Raw genomic sequence first — 23,067 nt, 5'->3', positions numbered from 1 at the left:
ATGAGGCTTCAGATTGCTCTACACAGATCGTTGACTGACACTCATCATCATCCAGGTGATACTTCAATTAATATAGCCAATGATTTTCTTGAAAATTTTGGTGAAAGGGCGAATGAAGGAAGTACACTTGTAGAGGTACCAATTTCAGCTTCTGAAACGCATGAATCTATTTCTGTCAGAGTTCACTGTGCTGAACTTTTGATATCAAATGTGACCCCCACCAACATTGATATAAATGCAATGGATCCTACAAGGGATGAATTAAGAGACCAAATTAATTGTGAAATTAGACCATCAATTGGGGGGGAATACTTATATGAAGCGCCAGTGCACAATAACACCTCTGTGATGTCTCTTCAAAATAACTCTCTGGAAGAAGTCAATTTAAATACAGAGATTATTTCAAGAACAGAGATTATTGAAGAAGAAACTGGAAACCGAATCACCAGAAGAAAATTTGCAGCTTGTTGAAAATCCAGTTCTTGGTGATTCACGAAGGAATTTATTCAAAAGTCTACACTCTCTGAACATGAGTAGAAGCCGAACCCGAGAAGAAGATGAAGATGATTTGTTAACATCACTTTTTGCAAAAGTCACAGAATCAAGTGATGTTGTGTGTCAAAAGATTGGAACAACTCTTACCGAGCAAGGACATCTCTGTTTGCAACACTTTGAGGACACACGAATAAATTTGAAGGAGCTATTGGAACATCAAAACGCTCTGCAAACAAAGATAGACAGAGCCGAAAGACATCTAAAAGGAGATCTCACCGAAGGTTTATTGGAGATAATCCAACTGATGAAGAAGGAACGAGAAGCTACCGAGAAGATCAACAATGAAGACACATGAGACAAATAAAGGCCATACAAGACCAAGAGATAAGGATAAATCACCTTGAGGTAGAATTATCCTCTATGGCTAACAAAATATCTGATTTGCAGGATGTTTCTCTCAAAACACATGATGGAGTTAAGCTTGTTAAAGTCAATCAAGAACAAGATTCCAAATCCCTTGGCTTTTTGATTGATAATGCCATAAGGGGGGAAGAAATTCTCAATCATCTGGCTTTACAACAACATGAATTCATCATTGGAAGTCAACCGCAACAGCCAGTTTTGACCGCCGCACCAACAAAAGGCCGAGGCCGAGGACGTGGTCAACAATCCCAAGTTGGTTTTGCTCAATTTGCAAATCCGAGTCTTGGATCAAGCTCATCTAAAGTTTCTGAAACTCGAAATTGGTTTGAATGCTCAAAAGGAACCTTAACACCGCAGAAAATTTGGACATCCGAGAATGTGCCAAGTATGGTGAAAAGATGGCCCAAAGCTGATCAAGCTCAATGGATATCTGAGAAGAATAAGGAAGAAGAACCAAAAAGGAAGCAAACCGAGATGTGGTATGAGCTCAGAGATTATACCAACAACAATGGTGAAAGTTTGGGACTCCAAAGAAGCTTTGAAGAATGCATAATTTGGTGGGAAGCCGGAGCTCTTCCGGGCACCAATATTAAAGAGGCCTTTGGACACTACATGGCTGGAAATGTGACTAAGAGATTTGAATGTGAAAAGTTCAAAAACGATATCTGCAAGATGAGAGAACATATCAAGGATATATTGAAAGCTGACATGGGAGTCAAGAAACCCAGAAGGTAATCAGAAATAAATTCCTCAAAAATATGATGTTTTGAATATCTATATTTTGGAATGATTTTGGCTATAATAATATTCCTCTAATCGACTAATATGAATAAATATTTCCCATGGTCTGATCTAAGTCTGTTTTGATTTATTTTGGTTATCATGTATTAGTTCGTGAATTAAAAAGACAAGAATTGTCAAACGCATGCAAAAATTTGAAAAGATAAAAATTGATTAAAAATTAATCAAGGATGCGTGTAGGACTTGTCTAAATTAATTCACAAGTATTTTCCTTTTCCCTATAATTATTTTTTGTCAAACTCATCTTCGCTTTGTCAAAATAAAATTGAGCAAAAATGAAAATATTTTTCAAAGACTTAAAGCCAATGTTTGAGTATAGGTTATGGCATTATCAAAAGGGGAGAAATTGTTAGGAATAAATTGTAATAGATTTTGATATGCCATATTGTAAATCATAGATCCCCAATTTTATTTTATTAGACTAGTCGAGTCATAGACCAAGAAAGGGAAAAATAAATTCATTAGTTGAGGAAATGGATGAAGAAGATATAAAGCATAAAATCAAGAATTTGCCTAGTGAAAATGGCAAACAAAAGAGGAAGATGTATGCGTATGATATTCAAGAAGAAATCCCTCAAATCCCGAAGAAGAAAGAACGTGACTTAAAGTTTGCATGAAGCTATCTTGAAGATCAAGCATCTATGGAAAGAAAGGAGTACATCAAGTGAAATAAGAAGATAACTAAAAGGTTGTACGGATGAGTTGGATGAAGCTTGAAATATTATGTGCAAGGTCATAGGTTTGAATCTCACATCTCATATATTTTAAAGAAGCCAAGTTTAATTCCATCACATAAAGTATGAGGCGATGGTTTGGCCGAAGGGATGCAATTTGCAAAGTCAATGGGATGAGATTTCCATATTGACTTGGCCGAAGGGATGCAATTTGCAAAGTGACTTGGCCGAAGGGATGCAATTTGCAAAGTGACTTGGCCGAAGGGATGCAATTTGCAAAGTCAATGGGATGAGATTTCCATATTGACTTGGCCGAAGGGATGCAATTTGCAAAGTGACTTGGCCGAAGGGATGCAATTTGCAAAGTGACTTGGCCGAAGGGATGCAATTTGCAAAGTGACTTGGCCGAAGGGATGCAATTTGCAAAGTCAAAGAGGATGAGATTTCCAAATTGACTAAGGGATGAAGTTTCCCAAATTGGTATCCCGAAAATTGACATAGGGATGCAATTTCACTTGAAGTTCAAATTGATATCTCGAAGGGAAGGCAATTTCAAAGGCAATTTCAATTTGAAGGGATGAGATTTACAAGGGCTTCAATTCAATTGGCAATATAAATTGCAAGGGATGAAGTTTCACAAGGGAAGAGATTTCCCAAGACAATTGAAGAGATTGGCAATATAAATTGCAAGGGATGAAGTTTCACAAGGGAAGAGATTTCTCAAGTCAATTGAAGAGATTCCCAAGTCAATTGAAGAGATTGGCAATATAAATTGCAAGGGATGAAGTTTCACAAGGGAAGAGATTTCCCAAGTCAATTGAAGAGATCAAGTCTGGAAGCAGTATACAGACCCAGACACGAGAAATACAGAGGAAAATATAAGAAGAAGTTGCAGAAGCAAAAATACTAGTCTAACTAGTAAGGGATTATATTGGAGATTATATTTTGAAGATAAAAATCCCAAAAAGCGTGATCTACACCAGATGGAGATTTATGGGATGCCATTTTTGCAAAAACCTCAAGCTCAACTTGCAGAGAAATCTCTGACATATCTGCAACGTTATCTTATCCTCTGACAAAAGGCTATACAGCTAAGAGAAATTCAAAAATGAGAACGTTTCTCTCCAACGGAAATGTTCTCATTACCAGCTATAAATAGATGAAGATTGAAGCAGTGGAAAGCAGGGGTAAAAGAAGCAAGAACGCAATAGAGCAAGAACAGAGCTAAACAGAGCATACAAAATTCAAAGAAAGCTTTCCATCTCAGGAGCTTAAATTGATATATTCTTTGTGAGATAAACACTCAAAGTGATACAGAGCTTAGAAAAGAAATATCCAAGAGTGTTAAAATCTTCATCAACTTCAAGAGACTCAGCGCACCATCGAAGATCATCTACAGAGTCTCAAAGTTGGAATCAAGGCAAAACTTGTTTTTGAGCAAAACAAGGGAAAGGAGGAAAGTAACACGGAGTTGTGAAATCCTGGATTGTCACACGGAGCTGTGAGATCCGAAGCAGCAGTGTCGGAAGACATTAGGCGTGATTAGTGCGGGCTTTGTGATCAAAGCACTAGATCACGGAAGATACGTTTCTACCAGATCGTAGAAGACGGGGGGGAAAGTAACGCGGAGTCGTGAAATCCTGGGAAAGTAACGTGGCGACGTGAAACCCGAAGCAGCAGTGTTGGTGTCACTGGGCGTGATTAGTGTGGGCTTGGTGATCAAAGCACTAGATCACGGAATTCATTGTATCTTGGAACCAAGAAGTGGTGGATATAGTGAATTGGCTCTTGGAGAAAAGAGCAAGTGGAGTAGGAGGATTACACCACCTCGCGAACCACTATAAATTGCCTTGTGTTCTTTACTGCTTTCTTTACTTACTGCTCTTGCTTGCTTCTCACGAGAATAATCTTGACACGATCTACACACACACCGTTTCGTTTATTAATTTCCGCTGTGCACCATACTCTAACAATCTAGTTAAGAGTTTTGGTTTATCTCTGGCTTACCAATTGTGGTACTATGCTAAAAAGTTTGAAAGTCTATTCACCCCCCCCCCCCCCCCCCCTCTAGACTTTCACCTTAATTGTATTTCATCTATATTATAATTTTCACAATACGAATAATAACTAAGATAATTACATTTGGAAAGCAAATTTTAAATTTTGTATGTGTAAATTTAAACTCTAATTGAACACATTTTTTATATGATTATATAATATATAGCTATTTTATTTTTCAAAAGTATATTTTTTATATGATTATATAATATATAGTTATTTTATTTTTTAAATGTTGTGTTTTTTTTTTTTTATAATAAAAGATGTTGTGGCATTAATTGTAACATTAATTATTTGCCAAACCATATAGCTTTATTATATAAAAGATTTGGTAATTGTATTTCGAATTTTAGGAATTATTAGTATATATTTTGAATTTTATAAGTTATTGTTTATATATTTGGAATTTTAACGTTATTGTTTATATATTTGGAATTTTTAGGTTGATATATTTTCTTGATATATGGTTCAATGCTTCTGGACAGTTGGATGGGATGAATAAAATAGAATCTGTTAGGCTTTTAGCTACATGATTGGTGGCAAATTATGCCTGGGACCCGTGTCCACAATGAATTGTGGACACGGGCCCAAAACGACGTCGTTTTTTTTAAAAAAAAAAAAAAAACGCGTCATTTAGTTTTAAAAAAAAAAAATTTCGCGCGCGCTTTGCCCTTAACGGCGTTATTTTTTTTTTTGGATTATGAATGTACAGTTACGCCGTTATGAATGTACAGTTATGCCGTTATGAATGTACAGTTATGCAATTATGAAATTATGAATACAAAGTTCTAACATTATGAACTTACAACTATGAACATATATAGTGATAAAATTATGACCATGGAGCTTTAAAATTGTGAATATAGAGCTTCGAAGATTATGAATGTACAGTTATGGAGTTATGAATGTACAGTTATAGAGTTATGAATCTACAGTTATGGAGTTATGAATCTACAGTTATGAGATTATGAATCTACAGTATGAAATTATGAATGTACAGTTATTGATCGAATTATGAACAAAGAGGTCTAACATTATGAACTTACAATTATGAACATATAGTGATAAAATTATGAACATAGAGCTCTAAAATTGTGAACATAGAGCTTCGAAAATTATGAATGTACAATTATGGAGTTATGAATGTACAGTTATGGAGTTATGGATGTACAGTTATGGAGTTATGAATGTACAGTTATTAACATATAGTAATAAAATTATGAACATATACTCCTATAACGAAGCGGTCTGAAATTTTTTTTTAAAAAAAAAATGAGATAACAGTGCCTAACGGCACTGTTACCCGTGTCCAGCAAGCATGCTGGACACGGGTCCAACGCATAACGATTGATGATTGGTTAAGTTGGCCATCAAATTATTTTGTCCAATGTGAGACTTGGGATGAAAAATGAAACCACATGATGGATAAAACAAGGAAGAACTAATTCTTACACATTTTCAAGTGAATTTTACTGTCATTTCACCATTTTCTTTTGGATAAACCCGTTTGCGAGTATTTGGAAGAAATGTTTGTTTAACATCCTGAAAATTATTTTCTGCAGATCGTCTTGGGAACTTGCCTAAATTTGTGGAGGATATTGTTCAGACGTCCATAGATACAGGTCCACGTGGGGCTTTAAGGTTTGCTCAAGGTGTCCAAGCTGTAATTGGGGTTGGTTGTGAGTGGCTGGCCGATGTCTCAAAGGTGCCCTTCGACTCTGCTATGATTGTTAGGGGCAAATCTTCTTTGTTGATACAATTGAACTTTATTTTGTAGTATTTAGACCTTAAAATTTGTTGAATTATGTCTTCCAACTCAGCTAAAAGGCTAATCTAGTATTGAGTATCACATTATGTTATATTTAGCCTCAATACACCTCCCATGGGTAGTGCAGGGGATTCAAACTCGGGGTTTCCTAACTCTATATCATATTAATGGATGTTCTTCGACTTAACTAAAAACTTTTTATATTTTATATTTCTCTTCAACAGAAATGAATGGACAATGGTCTTACAGACAATGATTGCAACTGCAGATGTGACAATATATCTTTTTAATATGGTGTATTCACCTTGTTTCTGAAGGTGTACAGTTATTAAATGAACAAAATGAATTTGGAAGATTTGATTTGTTCACTGTAATTTCCATTATGTAAGCTCAGTTTGACCTCCCACCCCCTTCTTTGTCTCTTTCACTTATCTTGCATTCACGTGATTCAGTTTATCTTCTGCAACTTAGTCTTTGAATGCTGATTGTAATACCTTTTTTAATAAAACAATCAAGTAATACTAATTCTCTGTATCTTCCTCTAGACTGCAAACTCATCCACTAGATTACCGACCGAGATGCAGCTTGGATTATTATCTCCCCTATATTGTGCAACTTATATAAAATTGGGGCAGGTAAACTTGTTATTTTCTAATTCTCCTAAAGATTTTTCAAGATAAAGTCAGGTTTTCTTGCTTATTTGCTGTAGTTGATGAGGATACGATATATCTGAATGATCAATAATGAGTCTGTACAAGGGTATATATAGTAGCGAATAGTAAACCTATTACAAGACGAATACTAATAATAATAGGTAACGAAAACTAATGATGATAGAGTCCTAATACTCCCCCTCAAGCACAAGGTGGACTAGCAACAACATTGAGCTTGCCACATAGAGTAGAGAAACGCGAACCAGGGAGAGCTTTAGTGAACACATCAGGCAGCTGATCCTTTGTGGAAATGAAGCTAACCTGCAACTCCTTCTTCGCCACTTTGTCACGAACAAAGTGGTAATCAATTTCCACATGCTTCGTACGAGCATGGAACACCGGGTTGGAACAGAGATAAGTCGCACCCAAATTATCACACCAGAGAGTGGGAGGAGCAACCAATGACACTCCAAGCTCGTGCAACAGAGAAACCAACCAGGTGACCTCCGCAGACACATCAGCCAGAACCTTGTATTCAGCCTCTGTAGACGAACGAGCAACCGTGCGTTGCTTCCGACAAGACCAGGAAATCAGATTGCCACCAAGAAAAACTGCAAAACCACTAGTAGACTTCCTGTCAGCTGGATCACCAGCCCAGTCCGAATCCGAAAAGGCATGAACCGCAACAGAGGAGGAAGGACGAATAAAAAGACCAAAGTGCAGAGTTCCTTTTACATACCGCAGAACACGCTTGAGCATAGCCCAATGCTCATTGGTTGGAGAGTGCATATGCTGACAGACTCGATTCACGGCAAAAGAGAGATCCGAACGAGTAACAGTAAGATACTGTAGAGCCCCAGCAAGACTGCGATACTGCGTGGGATCCGCATAGGGAACCACAGAATCAGAAGAAGGTCGGGACACAGGAACCGGAGTAGCCAACGGTTTACAGTCCACCATACCTGCACGGCTCAAAATATCTCGCATGTATCGCTGCTGAGAAAGAAACAAACCACCATCCTGGGAGACCGTCTCAATGCCAAGAAAAAAAGACGGAGCACCCATGTCACGAATCTTAAACTCCGAGGCTAAGTCAGTAAGAAGCCGAGTAACACACGAAGCATCAGACCCCATAACAAGGATATCATCAACATAGACAAGCAAATATAAACAAACAGAGTCACGAGTATAGATGAATAAAGAAACATTAGTCTTGGAGGGTGAAAAACCAACCGACACCAAGAAAGCATGCAACCTATTGAACCACGCTCGAGGAGCCTGCTTAAGACCATAGAGTGACCTCTGTAACAAGCACACATCATCCGGCCGTGACTGGTCTTCATAACCGGGCGGCTGTCTCATGTAAACTGTCTCCGCAAGATTACCATTGAGGAAGGCGTTGTGAACATCCAACTGCCGAATGACCCAACCGCGAGAAACGGCTAAAGAGAGAAGAAGCTGCACGGTGGTGGGTTTGACAACAGGACTGAAAGTCTCAAAAAAGTCCTGCCCAGCGACTTGATTGAAACCCTTTGCGACCAATCGAGCCTTGTGCCGCTCAATCGTGCCATCGGCCTTGCGCTTCGTTATGAACACCCATTTGCACCCCACAACATTAATGCCAGGTGTGCAACTAACCAGACGCCAAGTGTGATTCTGGAGCAAGGCATTAAACTCAAGATCCATGGCCTCACGCCACTCCGGATACCGAACTGCCTGAGAATAACAAGTCGGTTCAGGAACAGTCATAAGAGCCACATGCTGCGTCGGTCCTTGAGAACGGGTTGCCATGACATGAGACCGAGGCTGAACAGGCTTCGCCGTACGGCGGCCTCGCTTGGGCGCAGTAAGAGCACCCGAGACCACCCCTTCCGGAGCCGTGACAGTCACGGTGCGAGAATCTGAACCACCTGCGGCAGCCCCGAAATCCGCGTCCAACTCCGGATGAGGATCAGGTCCAGTGGGACAAACATCGGAGCCAACACCAACCCGAACGGCACCAACACCCCACGGCTCAACCGGGCGTGTAACACCCCGTGTTACGACCCCTAAAACCAATTAATCATTTAACCAATTATCCAAAGAAAGAATTAAATTACAATAATTAATTAGTAAAAGGTCCATCATATTCCGTGGGCCCCATCTCTAAACCCAACCCCTAGTCCTAAAAGGGATAGAGATAGCAAGCCTATAGTATAGGGCCCTAATTAGGACTCTTAGATATATAAATAGGGGACATAGGAGGCACCTAGAACCCACACCACAATAATCTCTCACCACACAAGGAGCTCCAAGAATTTCCCTAGGAGAAATCAAGAAAGAAGAAAGACTTAAAGAACGATCCTTCATAGCCAAGGAAATCAATTAAGGCTAAGAGGTAACCCATGTCTCAACAAAATATATTTTCATAGCTATGATTCCCCCCTTAGGATTTCCCCCATATTCTTGTGTGTTGATGATTCGTCATAATGATCTTGATAATTGGTGTTATGATTCCATGGGTGATCTTGATGACAAGAAGTTCTTGATGATTATATGGTGTTCTTGATGTTCTTGATGGTTATATGATGTTCTTGATGTTTATATGATATTCCTACCGAATCTTGATATTAGAAGATGAATTGTGTTCTTGTTGATTTAAAAATAATTAGAACCCTAGGTTATATCGTGGAATTCGTATGGTATTATTCTTGGTATATTGGGTGGGAATTCGCATGTATGGGTGTTGATTATGTTTAGAAAAGCATGATAGGTTATGTGCCGTATGTTCTTGCTTTTGAATCCGTTAACTGTCTACGTGTTGTTGTCAATTGCGTTTGAAAGTGTCTAAGCATGGTCTCGGGTTCCACAATGGTTCCCGGGGCGTTATTGGTGAAAAAGAGTCAGTGAGGGGTAGGTGGGGTAGGGGACCCGCCACCTACCCGCGGCCTATGATGGTAACGCCGGCAGCGGGCGGGCGGCTGCCCGCCGGGCACCCACTGCACGGAACGCTGCCGCCGGCGGGCAGCCTGCAGGTGACCTCTCACCCACCGGCTACCCGCTGGATTTTACCCAACCTTGGGATTTTGGCTTCCCCGTTTGATGTTCCCCCGACTCCCGTGGTGTCCCAACGGACTCCGTCTATCGTGTCTATGTCTAGTTTGATATTTCGGGTACCGTTCGTAGGTGGTATGAGTCTTATACATTGCATGCTAGTTGAATGGGTATCCCGTTGACCTAGGTAAAAGAAGTATGTACCCCTTAGGATTATTCTTTGTATGTGAAGGATCACGCATAAGTTTTGTTATACGTTTTCTCCCCCTTCCCAGTGTGATTAATGTGGGTTGCATGTGCTTACTATGTGTTATGTGTGCATGATACCCCAATCCGGCTGCGATCAGATTGGTTATTCTTGAGCTGCGGTTCAGAAGTTGGCTGTGGTCAGATTTACACTCTTGGGCTGCGGTCCACCGTTTGGTTGCGATCAAACGTTTCTACATGAGCTGCGGTTCATATTTCCTGGCTGCGGTCAGATGACATACTCTTGGGCTGCGGTCCACTCTTTGGTTGCGATCAAACTATGATGAGCTGCGGTTCATCGGTCGGTTGCGATCGACCCCCCCGTGTTGCGATACGGGGCAGGGTGCTGCGGGGCCGTGTCAGAGCTATATGCGCTGACCCTCATGTATGGGCATGCGATTGGTCCTGTTGCACCAACAAAGTGTGTTATGTAATAAGATATGGATGATTGGATTGTTATGAAAGCGTGACCATAGGATACATGCTTGTAACTGTATATGCTTGATTTTGACTATTGGCTGTGCTTATCTCTACCTGTCGTGTCTGTTCCCTACACCTGTGAATTGTGCATGCTTAGTTATGACGGTTGGTTGTACTTATCCCTATCTGTCGAGTCTATTCCCTGTTTTGAAAGCTAGAGTCTCTTAGGATATATCTTCATGCTTCGAAATGGTTTTTCGTATATCTATGTATATATCTATATGTATTGTATTTCAACGCGTTGGAGTGGGTTACCAGCATCTCTCGCTGAACAGATATATTTGGCTTTCAGGCACAGACGAGTAGATCACCGGAGCGCGCTAGAGGCTCGGGGCGTAGATTAGATAACTTTCCCTTTCGGCCTGCGTGCCATGATTTTTTATTGATACTGTGTGAGGTTTTAGAATTTAGCCTGTGCACCTGAGTTCTCTAGCTCAGGTGTGGCATAACACCCCGTATTCTTATAAACGTTTTGGGATTTATGATCATTTACCTTTGTTATACAGTCTTTAAAAGTTTTTAAAATTTCAGGGTGTTACAGTTGGTATCAGAGCCTAAGTTTGACCCCAGGATAAGACTCTTAAGACCAGACTTTAGGATAATAGGCTTGAACTCTAGGTATTTAGGAACATAGGACTCAGGAATCTTAGGACGCGCGGTGAGATTGTGAAACCTACACACGTTACCCTTCACTTAACTAAGGAGAACTTGCCCTCCGCTTATCACGCCAAAGTAGGGATACAAAACTCTCACCTAACATCCCTATAAACATTGACCCAGAAGGACGACGACATGGCACCAAACAAAAGACAATCAAGGACACCGGAACCCGACATACACGACCCTCTAACCCAAACCCTGCAGCAACTGACACAAGTCGCTCAAGCACTAAGCGACGTAGCTCTTCGCAATAACAGACCCCCACCACCTCCACCAAACACAAACTCAGACGTCGCTCGACAAGTTTCGAATCATCGACCCCCCACGTTTTCAGGAGAAGAAGACCCCGTGATCCTTGAGGAATGGATCCGGACCCTCGACAAAATTCTAGGGCTAGTAGAATGCCCAGAGGAACGTCGCGTGGAGATAGCCTCGTTCTACTTCGGACACGAGGCAGACCTTTGGTGGATCCACGAGGGACCCGCTTACCGACAAGAACCAGGGTTCGACTGGGAAAACCTCAAAACACGTCTACGAGAGCGATTCTATCCAACACACGTAAAAGCATCTATGCACGAAGAGTTCTTCCACCTAAAACAGGGAACAACCACTGTCATGGAATACCATAAAAGATTCCTAGAACTAACACGCTTCGCACCGGAACTAGTCCCCACTGAGGTAACCAAGATAGAGAGATTCGTATCGGGCCTCAACTTCGAAGCCCGAAAAGCACTAGTAGTAAGCAGACCCCGGACCCTCAACGAGGCTTACTCCAGTGCCGCAAATCTCTACCGAATCCAACTACTACAACGAGGGGTTCAAGAACAGATACGAAAAAGAAACACCGGAGGTGGGACACCACTCGTAAAAAGGACAAGAAACGACACCAACACAAGACCGAGTAACCTGACCAGCCAAAGGCTACCCCTAGGGAGCAATGAAGCTAACACAAGAAGCTTCCCTTGCCCAAAGTGCAACAAAAGCCATAGAGGCAAAGACTGCATGGACAATCCCTGGCGATGCTTCAACTTCGGGGAAGAAGGACACAAGGCCTTCTAGTGCACTCAACCCCAAAGGCCGCGCACCACCACCATGGGTCAACACGGGGGCACCACTCACCAAGGAAATTACGGCGCTCCCGGGAAGATATTCGTCATGAGCCGCACCCAGGCCGAACTCAGGAACGAGAACAGCCTCGAGGAGGGGAACCTAACCCCAGAAGACGAGGACCACGCAAACCCCGCGGAAGAAAACCAAGAAGACGAGTTCTGTCTTGGATAAACCGGCCAATTCCTTGTAACCACCTTCGTAGTAGAACTACTTACTTAGCTTAATTACTTCGGAATTATTATAAATAAAAGACTAAATCAAAATTCGACCCTACTTACGGGGGTGGGACTAAAATTTTGCATAAGGAAAACAAGCCAAGCCTCCCACCACTAGAAGACAAAGGAAGGAAAAAGACAAGGACCACACCATCAAAAAGCCTAAAGTTACTAATGGGAATTAAACCCTTAACTTCCCACATACAAGACTAAGATCTTAACCACTAGACTAAGGATGCTTCTTAGAACTTCAAGGGAACACTCCCTTCTTAAAACCCCTACAAATCTCTAAAACCCACAAAATCCCCAAATCAAAAAACCTTCTCCTTCTTCCTCCACACTCCCTCTCCCTCACTTTTCCTCTCCCTCTCACCTCCTCGCCGACCCAGCGCCGGACCAGTCACCCCCTAACCAGACAGCCACCACCAGCCAAGCCACCGGCGCCCCGTCAACAACACTCGCCGCCGCCTCGCCGGGAGCAACCCGCGACACCACCGTCGACCGCCCGGATCCTCCCCGCTGCCATACGCCACCACCGCCGCACGCTCACATCGCACAACCAAGCTTCGTCGTGGACCACCGCTACCTCGCCGAGCATCCCCGCCGCCGCACCGAGCCAGGCCACACCGAGAACCGTCGTCACCGACGAAACCGTACCGCCGGAACCCTCGTCGGAATCCCGCCAGAATCTCGCCGGAGTCTGCCGGAAAACGCTAGCCAAAGGAAAATTCTAAAAATTCCGAAAAAGCCCCTCGGAGTCCGCACCCCGGAATGGAGCAACGCCGACTACACAGTGATCGGAGGTAAAGCCCTCGAACCCAATCAATTTTCTCCAGAATTGGTCGACATGCTCAACCACCAAGGGCTTTTGGATACGTATCTCACCATAAAAGGGGATACGTACCTCGAATTGGTGAAGGAGTTCTATCGACATTTGGTGGCCGTCAAACGAGGTGATAAACTAGAAATCACCACTAAGGTCCGAGGCAAGGAAATCATCCTTTCCGAAGGCCGCTTGGCCAAGCTCTTAAAATTGACCACCACGGGTGTGTCAGACTATGACCGAAAAGGGTGGATTGGTACCCAAAACACGGGGTACAAAGACTACATCGGGTACCTACTCGGAAAGGAGGAAGGTTTCACTTCGGCCACACGGCCAAACAGAAAGTGGCTAATCGCGAAGCAAAAGATATTGGTTATGATTGTGACTGACAGCCTTTTGCCCACGAATAATAAGAGCAAGGACGTGGGGAGTTTAGAGTGCACTTTCGCCTACCTCTTGAAACACAAAATCAAGTTCAACCTACCGGCCCTCATGTTGAAACACGTGGAATTTTGCAAAACTAGCAACCAGCTTAGCCTACCCTACGGGATGATCCTAAGTTGGATCATAGAGAAAAAGGGGGTGGATCTGAGCCACACTGAGGTCAAGACCGCGAACGGCATGATTTTTAATGTCCAGAACTTCCGTCGCAATGATATCTACTACACCGAGGGAGGACAGTATGTCACCCTCGAGGAAATTTGTCTCAAACCCGAGGAGGAGCGTAGAGAGTTGGTTGACCAATTGGACATCTCCAACAAAAAGCTTAAACGGGCAATGCAAGATTGTGGGGGACTAGAGGGAAGCGAGGAACAGGAAGAGGATAGCGAGCCTAACCCACCGACACACACACGATCGGGAAGAAACCCAAGGGGACAAAACGAAGACTCGGTCAATGAGCACATCCTAGCACAACTCACCCGGCAAAACCAAATCATGGAAGAAGGGTTCTCGTCCTTAATCCACACGACACGCGCATTAGATCAGAGGGTGGCAGCAATCGAGGCCACCTTGGGCACTCGCAGGGCATCCAGCTCCGAAGCATGAAACCAAGGTAGACCCAAACTTTCCTATCACCACGACACTAGAAGTCCAGTCTACCCCAGCAAGGACAAAACGTGGGGCTACATTCCTAACCAGGAGGCCAAAATACGGGATGTCCAGGGGCGAAAGAATGGATTAACACACCGGGCTTCGAGGACGAAGCCCCTTGTAAGGGGGGGAGAGTGTAACACCACGTGTTACGACCCCAAAAACCAATTAATCATTTAACCAATTATCCAAAGAAAGAATTAAATTACAATAATTAATTAGGAAAAAGCCCACCATAGTCCGTGGGCCCCATCTCTAAACCCAACCCCTAGTCCTAAAAGGAATAGAGATAGCAAGCCTATAGTATTGGGCCCTAATTAGGACTCTTAGATATATAAATAGGGGACATAGGAGGCACCTAGAACCCACACCACAATAATCTCTCACCACACAAGGAGCTCCAAGAATTTCCCTAGGAGAAATCAAGAAAGAAGAAAGACTGAAAGAAAGATCCTTCATAGCCAAGGAAATCAATTAAGGCTAAGAGGTAACCCATGTCTCAACAAAACCGATTTTCATAGCTATGATTCCCCCCTTAGGATTTCCCCCATATTCTTGTGTGTTGATGATTCGTCATAATGATCTTAATAATTGATGTTATGATTCCATGGGTGATCTTGATGACAAGAAGTTCTTGATGATTATATGGTGTTCTTGATGTTCTTGATGGTTATATGATGTTCTTGATGTTTATATGATATTCCTACCGAATCTTGATATTAGAAGATGAATTGTGTTCTTGTTGATTTAAAAATAATTAGAACCCTAGGTCATATCGTGGAATTCGTATGGTATTATTCTTGGTATATTGGGTGGGAATTCGCATGTTTGGGTGTTGATTATGTTTAGAAAAACATGATAGGTTATGTGCCGTATGTTCTTGCTTTTGAATCCGTTAACTGTCTACGTGTTGTTGTCAATTGCGTTTGAAAGTGTCTAAGCATGGTCTCGGGTTCCACAATGGTTCCCGGGGCGTTTTTCTGTGATAAAAGAGTCAGTGGGGGTAGGGGACCCGCCACCTACCCGTGGCCTATGATGGTAACGCCGGCAGCGGGCAGCCGGGCACCCGCTGCCCGAAACGCTGTCGCCGGTGGGTGACCTCTCACCCATCGGCTACCCGCTGGATTTTACCCCACCTTGGGATTTTGGCTTCCCCGTTTGATGTTCCCCCGCCCGTCCTAACGGACTCCGTCTATCGTGCCTATGTCTAGTTTGATATTTCGGGTACCGTTCGTAGGTGGTATGAGTCTTATACATTGCATGCTAGTTGAATGGGTATCACGTTGACCTAGGTAAAAGAAGTATGTACCCCTTAGGATTATTCTTAGTATGTGAAGGATCACGCATAAGTTTTGTTATACGTTTTCTCCCCCTTCCCAGTGTGATTAATGTGGGTTGCATGTGCTTGCTTTGTGTTACGTGTGCATGATACCCCAATCCGGTTGCGATCGGATTGGTTATTCCTGAGCTGCGGTTCAAAAGCTGGTTGCGGTCAGATTTACACTCTTGGGCTGCGGCCCACCGTTTGGTTGCGATCAAACGTTTCTACATGAGCTGCGGTTCATATTTCCTGGCTACGGTCAGATGACGTACTCTTGGGCTGCGGTCCACTGTTTGGTTGCGATCAAACTATGATGAGTTGCGGTTCATCGGTCGGTTGCGATCGACCCCCCCCCCCCCCCCCCCCGTGTTGCGATACGGGGCAGGGTGCTGCGGAGCCGTGTCAGAGCTATATGCGCTGACCCTCATGTATGGGCATGCTATTGGTCCTGTGGCGCCAACAAAGTGTGCTATGTGATGAGATATGGACGATTGGATTGTTATGAAAGCGTGACCAAAGAATACATGCTAGTAACTGTATATGCTTGATTTTGACTATTGGTTGTGCTTATCTCTACCTGTCGTGTCTGTTTCCTACACCTGTGAATTGTGCATGCTTGGTTATGACTGTTGGTTGTGCTTATCCCTATCTGTCGAGTCTACTCCCTATTTTGAAAGCTAGAGTCTCTTAGGATATATCTTCATGCTTCGAAATGGTTTTTCGTATATCTATGTATATATCTATATGTATTGTATTTCAACGCGTTGGAGTGGGTTACCAGCATCTCTCGCTGAACAGATATATTTGGCTTTCAGGCACAGACGAGTAGATCACCGGAGTGCGCTAGAGGCTCGGGGCGTAGATTAGATAGCTTTCCCTTTCGGCCTGTGTGCCATGATTTTGTATTGATACTGTTTGAGGTTTTAGAATTTAGCCTGTGCACCTGAGTTCTCTAGCTCAGGTGTGGCATAACACCCCGTATTCTTATAAACGTTTTGGGATTTATGATCATTTACCTTTGTTATACAGTCTTTAAATGTTTTTAAAATTTCGGGGTGTTACAGGGCGAGAGCTAGAGACCTGAGAAGGCATAGAAGAAGCAAACGGATATACGGACTCATCAAACCGTACATGACGACAAATGAATACCTTGTTAGTAGCAGGATCTAAACAACGATAGCCACGAAACGAAGACGGATAACTAAGAACACACACGGGGATGACCGATACTGCAACTTGTTACGATTGTACGGGCGCAACAGAGGATAACAGAGACAGCCTAACACACGCAAGAAGGAATAAGAAGGATTAGAATTATGCAAACGATAATGAGGACTGACATTGTCTAGAACTCGAGTAGGCATTTTATTGATGAGATAGACCACAGTCTCAAAGGCATAATCCCAATATCGCTGTGGAACCGAAGCCTGAGCCAAGCGAGCCAGACCCGTTTCCACAACGTGACGATGCCGATGCTCAACTCTACCATTCTGCTCATGGGTATAGGCACAAGATTGCCTATGATTGATACCCAAAGAGACAAAAGTACGGTGCAATCGTTTATACTCTCCCCATAAATCAGATTGTATAGAGACAACCTTACGACCATATGAACGCTCAACTAGTGACTGAAACTGCTCGAAGATAGCATACACATCAGTTTTTAATCGCATAGGATAAAACCATACATAGCGTGTGTAGTCATCAACAAACAAAACAAAATAACGAAAACCATTGACAGAAAGAAAAGGCGCTGGGCCCCAAATATCAGTATAAATAAGCTCTAAAACATCCGACGTAGTAGTATTGACACGAGGCAAGGGAAACCGAGATGATTTCCCAAGCATACAAGCACGACACGACATCGAACTATTACTAAAACTAGAATCAATGGAACATGAATTCAAAATCTGCCGCAAGACACGAGGATGAGGGTGACCCAACCGACCATGCCAAACGTCAGAGGAGACAGGCGAAGCCACTAACGCAGCGGGACTCGAACAAGAAACAGGCCAAGAATAGAGACCCCCCGAAGCCTGCCCTCTATACAGAACTTCCCTGGTTGAACGATCCTTCACAAAGAAACAATCAGGGTGAAATTCAAAGAAGACATTATTATCACGGGCAAACCGTTGCACAGATAATAAAGACGCAGAAAGCCCAGGAACAAAAAGAACATCAGACAAGCGAAACAGTGTTTTAGAAGAGGCTACCGAAGACGAACCAGTACCAACAATAGGTAAACACTTACCGTCACCAACACGAAGATGATCCGGACCGTTATAAGAGACCGTCGAGGACATCAAAGCTAACCGAAGCTGCATCGTCCACAGGATAAGCAACATGCGCTCTCGGCCCCAGAGCTCCATCGTACCGGCGAAAGCACGAAGCGGCCGAATGGCCCTCGCCGTAGCAGATCTGGCACTGGACAGCCCCGGCACCGCCACGACCACGGCCACGCCCTTTGCCGCGACCACGGCCGCGGTTGCCGCCTCCACGCTGCTGCCCGCCCGAACGGCCTCCTCCTCGCTGAGCCGCCATGGCGACCGGAGCAGCAGTAACATCACCAGCATCATCGGCACATATAAAAGCCTGCGAAACAAGAAAATCGGATAGCTCGGGTAGAGACACCGGAGCACCCCTTGTGAGTGACGCCACCAAATGACGATATTCGGACCGCAAGCCTCGGAATATATACATATTCTGATCCTCTAGCGTCACCGGACGGCCGGCAAGCGCTAAATCCTCGATAAGCACCTGCGCACGGCCAAGATAGTCCGGGATCGAAGCATCTCCCTGCCGCAATCCTTGCAACTCGCCCACCAACCGGAGGGCACGAGCCCGTGTAGTCGAACCAAGAACCTGTTCGATTGGCAACCACAAATGCCAAGAAGTGGACTTACCGATTGCGAGGTGCATCATCTCGTCGGACAAGGATGAGATTAATAAGGAGAGCACGGCCTTATCTTGACGGAGCCATGCACTCCGAGCAGCGGAAGACGAAGCCGACGAAGGCACGGCAGGAACGGCTCCCTCGGCAGGCGGCACGGTAAGCGCGGTGATCGGCGGACATACCGATGTATCATAGACAAAACCCAACAACCCTTGGCCATCCAGGAACGGAAGAAACTGAGTACGCCAAAACAAAAAATTGCGGGATGTCAACTTGATGGAGACGAAGTGATGCGCCGAAGAGAAAGACACCCCCGACTGCAGCGGTGCAACAAGCGCGGCCTCGGAAACGGTCCGTTCAGAACTACCAACAGAGCCGTCATCAGATCCGAGGTGCGCCATTAGAGAGAGGAGAGAGAAACCTGATACCAGATGAGGATACGATATATCTGAATGATCAATAATGAGTCTTATATCTGAATGATCAATAATGAGTCTGTACAAGAGTATATATAGTAGTGAATAGTAAACCTATTACAAGACGAATACTAATAATAATAGGTAACGAATACTAATGATGATAGAGTCCTAATAGTTTTGTCATGCAATACTGATGGATGGCTTTATAGTACCTCAAAGACTATATGATGATACTGAAGTTATTGTTTTCTTAATCATATCTGCCTATGCTTTATGTTTTTGTTCCTTTTATTTTAATTGTCGTGGATGTGTCTTATCTATCTTCGTCTTGTGATGATATATGACTTACAAAAATTTGACTATCTTGCGATTGCAGTTTATAGCATCTCCACCCACAATTTTTCCGCCAGAATATGTTCAAGAATTCCAGTACTGTTTTGATAGGGCTCCACCAATTCCTTATGAAGAAATTCAAGCAATCTTACGTGAGGAATTAGGCAGACCAATTGATACGGTTTTCGAGTATGTTGATCCTACACCAATTGCCTCTGCCTCTATAGCACAGGTTCCGCTTTGTTTGATCCTACACTAACATGTCCTTTATAATGAGTGATCCTTGATAATTAAGTCCTTGCACGTTGAAAGTGAGAAATACTGAATATGATAAATGACTTGAACTTTACATTTCAATTTCCAGGTGCATGGGGCAAGGCTAAAGGGCTCCCAAGATGATGTTGTGATAAAGGTCTTGAAACCCAGGATAGAAGATATTTTAGTGGCAGATCTGAACTTTGTATACGTTGTGGCTCGCACTTTGGAGTTCTTGAGTCCTGAATTAGATCGTGCATCTCTGGTATAATGCATATAAATACTTTAACATCTTTAGGACAATTCTTAGCTGGATGGTTTTGGACTTTTTTAATTCAATCATTGGAATTGCTGACTTGCCAAGTGCTACGAGAAATCTGCAAACTTCTTAATTGGCATCTAATCTTCTGTTTGGAAAATACGGGGAATCTTATGCTAATATTACATTAGGTATTTTCTTACATAATTTTTTTTACAGGTTGCGATTGTCAAAGACATAAGGGAGTCGATGCTTGAAGAAGTTGACTTCACTAAAGAAGCGGCAAATATTGAAGCGTTTAGGAGATACTTGGAAGCCATGGGTCTGACTAGGCAGGCTACAGCACCAAGAGTGTACCGGCAATGCAGCACACGACAAATCCTGACAATGGAGAGGCTTTATGGAGTTCCCCTCACTGATTTAGACTCGATAAACTCACTCCTTCCTAATCCCCGAGGCTAGTCTTATAACTGCCTTAAATGTGTGGTAGGTTTCAGTCATAACTTTTCGATTCATTTGCCCAAATTGTGCTTTATAGTTACTTATCGTACAATATAATTCAAGTTCTCCATGTGGTTTGAAGGTTCGGAAGCTTGCTTGCTTGTGAGTTCTTCCACGCTGATGTGCATGCTGGCAACTTGTGGCTTCTTCGTGATGGCCGCATTGGTTATTAGGAATTGGATAGGGAAATCATTGTTGCAGCAGCGAGGGATACAAACACAAATGCAACCACAGTCTCTGCCAATGTAGTTTTTGACGAGAGACAAATGAATGCTATATTTCTCGATTTGGTAAGCTTTTCTATATCACCCTGATAACCCCTGAAAAGTTTTGTCCCGTCAAAATTATATATCATCCTGCTCGGGTTGTTCTGTTGAAAGAATTCACAATCAACTAACATAGTAGTAGAGAAACTTGCTTAGGCAGACGCTAATAAATACGTTATAGCACAAAGAGATGAACGGAAGACATGATCCAACGAGATCACGTTTAGAAAAAAAAAATGCTCGGTTGAGTTTATGCTTTTTTTTTTTTTCTTCTAACCTCTCGTATCATGGCAATATTCGTATTATCTGTCACAAAGCTTTATCTTTCTCACTGGGCACACGCTTGTGGTTGAACAGGTTCGAGTCAGCGAGTCTTACGTACGGGCTGAGATTTCCCAGGGAGTTTGCACTCCTGATGAAACAGCTGCTGTATTTTGACAGATACACCAGATTGTTAGCTCCAAACATGAACATGCTTCGCGATCAGTGCATCAACATCACCCAGAATTGAGGACAAAGAATCATATACCAATAAGGATGCTTAATAGTAACTATACCTTCTTCCTTCTTCCTCTTTCTTTCTGTAAATATTATAGCAGAAGAAACACACCCTTTTTACATTAAAGTCTATATATAAATGCCATTTTATCTTACAATGCCAGCTGACTTCAAGGACTTGTACACGAGCGTGCCAGAATCCGCCGCCTTTGAGAGATGGTACAAATCATAGAACCAATTTTTTACTTGAAACCTTTCTCCATGTACTGTTGGCTATAGCATAGGTCTGATCTTAGTATCTTTCATTAAAAAACTCCCACCTGCGTTTTTGTAGCTTTCAGTTTACTTGCTGAGTTGCTGTTGTATTATCGTTTATATTTTCTATTGTTTGGAAGCCGCCCAATTTGGTAAGGTGTTTCTCTTGTTGAGCTCCAGGTTTATGATCACGTTTCAAATAGGCTCCATGGTCAGACATACAAATCGAATTTGTATGTATATTTTATTTAATTTATTTTTTTAATCAGGCTTTTAACGTCGGTTATTTAGTAATAATCGACGTGTATACTTATTTTTTTAAAAAAAATATAAAACGTCGGTTATTTCGTAATAACCGACGTTGTATATTTTAATTTTTTTAAAAATAAGTATACACGTCGGTTATTAATAAATAACCGACGTTAAAAGTCTTATTAAAAAATTTAAAAAATATTATACAACGTCAGTTTGAATTTAGCCAACGTTGTAGGTTTACTATATAACGTCGCTTTTTAGCCAACGTTAAAGCCCCTAAATAGCCGACGTTAAAGACCTTCTGTGTAGTAGTGAAAACATGCCAAATCTCACCAAATACAACAAAATGACTTGAATCAAAGGAATAGCCAAACAATGGCATACAAGAACCCTAAACACAAGCTCTAGATATGCATTTTAACAAGACAATGCATAAGCACTCACATTTCATATCAAAACACATGTAGAATCCAAGAAATATTCACATAGGTAAGCAAAATAGATTTTGTAGAGCATGGGTTACCTCTTGTAGACCAAAAACCTTCACTTAATACCACACCAAGCTCCTATCAAAGCTCGCCTTCCAAACCCACTTCAAGAACATACCAAAAGATCATAAAGATCCTATCTTTAAGAAAAGACACCTAAGAGAACACTAAAAACACAAGATGAACATGGATCTTACCCTCCTAGATGCCCAAATGTATGAAAGGTAAAATCTTGGAGACAACTCTTGAAGTCTTGACAAAGCTTCAACTTGGCTTGGAAGAAAAGCTATCCACCTTTTTAGAGAGAAGATGGAGCTAGGATTTGGAAAGTGTAAGGATAGAAATGAGGATGTTCTTACTAGGTTAGGTTACAATACTAACACAAGGTGAAATGTCAAGAATACCCTTACTAACATGGAAAGGTGTAAGAACAAGGGAACTCCTTACAAAGCTCAAGGTACAACTTTGACTTTGGGGTTGACTAGTCAATACTAGTCCCTGACTATTATTTCAGGAATTAAATTACAAATTGAAATAGGATTAATTACTTAATTAATTCCTTAACCGAATTTGAATTTCGGGGTGTCACACGTACTCTAATCACTCATAAAGCATTTATGTTTTAGAATATGTATTTTTAGAAACAAAATCTCATTATCTACTTTTAGATTAAAATACAACCTCCACACTTGATTTCTCAATAAATTAATATTAATTGATAATTTTGTGATGATAAAATTTCACAATTTAAAAAAAGTACAATGGTATTTTCATTAAATATTCTATTCTTTCA

At 42.3% G+C, this 23,067-nt stretch overlaps 1 pseudogene; it reads left to right on the top strand.

Annotated features, from left to right (window-relative positions):
* Nucleotides 1-21,423, top strand: LOC109193919 (annotated as a pseudogene).
* The last annotated feature ends 1,644 nt before the right edge of the window (nt 21,424-23,067 follow it).

This window comes from Ipomoea nil, unplaced genomic scaffold, assembly GCF_001879475.1.
Source record: "Ipomoea nil cultivar Tokyo-kokei standard unplaced genomic scaffold, Asagao_1.1 scaffold1932, whole genome shotgun sequence".
NCBI lineage: Eukaryota > Viridiplantae > Streptophyta > Magnoliopsida > Solanales > Convolvulaceae > Ipomoea > Ipomoea nil.
This window is presented reverse-complemented; position numbering and strand designations above follow the sequence as displayed.